We start from the raw sequence: 686 nt of genomic DNA, 5'->3' as shown, positions 1-686 counted from the left end.
GAAATCAGAAATGTAGAATGTATACTTTTGTTTACATGTATTCCTACTCGGGCTCTAGCTGTTACTACCACCCAGCGACAGGAGCGCCATCGCATCTTGCTTACGTCACAGATCGGAGTTTGTCTATGAGCAAGAATTAGAATTTATGGAGGGCACGTCAGCGAAACGGAATGAAGCTTTTCAAAGAGTCTAATTATCATTGTTTTTTGCTTGTTTGCGTCATTTGGTTTGCGCAGTGAAAAGGGTGGCAGGTGCAATACCAGTGCTCGTAGTTTTGTATGTGCGTATGCGCTTTTCATTTATGGGCTCCCTGTTTCTTTACTAAACTTCACTGATTCTATCCTTCGTTCGCTTTCCACCACTGTGGTGTTCTGTGCTTTTTTCTTATTTATTTCAGCCAAGATCACGTTACAAGTGTTCGACAATACACCCTGGTGGGGAGGTTAGCGAAGCATATTGTGTGTTTCTGCTTTCCGGTCATTCATCGCCCCGGAAAGGGGGTGCACCAGGTATGCGTCTCGAGCTGCACTGTCATCGGGCTCACCTAACGCTCATGTAAAGTTGTGTTTAGGTCATATGGCTTTCGCACCCATGCTCGTGCCTGGTCTTCATTAGCTGATGAAAACAGGATTTCGCGTTTGCGTTATATGCTGACAGCTTCAAGAAACCACACTGATGACCCCATG

The sequence above is a fragment of the Amblyomma mixtum genome, chromosome 2, assembly GCF_055824585.1.
Source record: "Amblyomma mixtum isolate Tamu chromosome 2, ASM5582458v1, whole genome shotgun sequence".
Classification (NCBI taxonomy): domain Eukaryota; kingdom Metazoa; phylum Arthropoda; class Arachnida; order Ixodida; family Ixodidae; genus Amblyomma; species Amblyomma mixtum.
The sequence above is the reverse complement of the archived record's forward strand: the minus strand, read 5'-3'. Positions refer to the sequence as shown.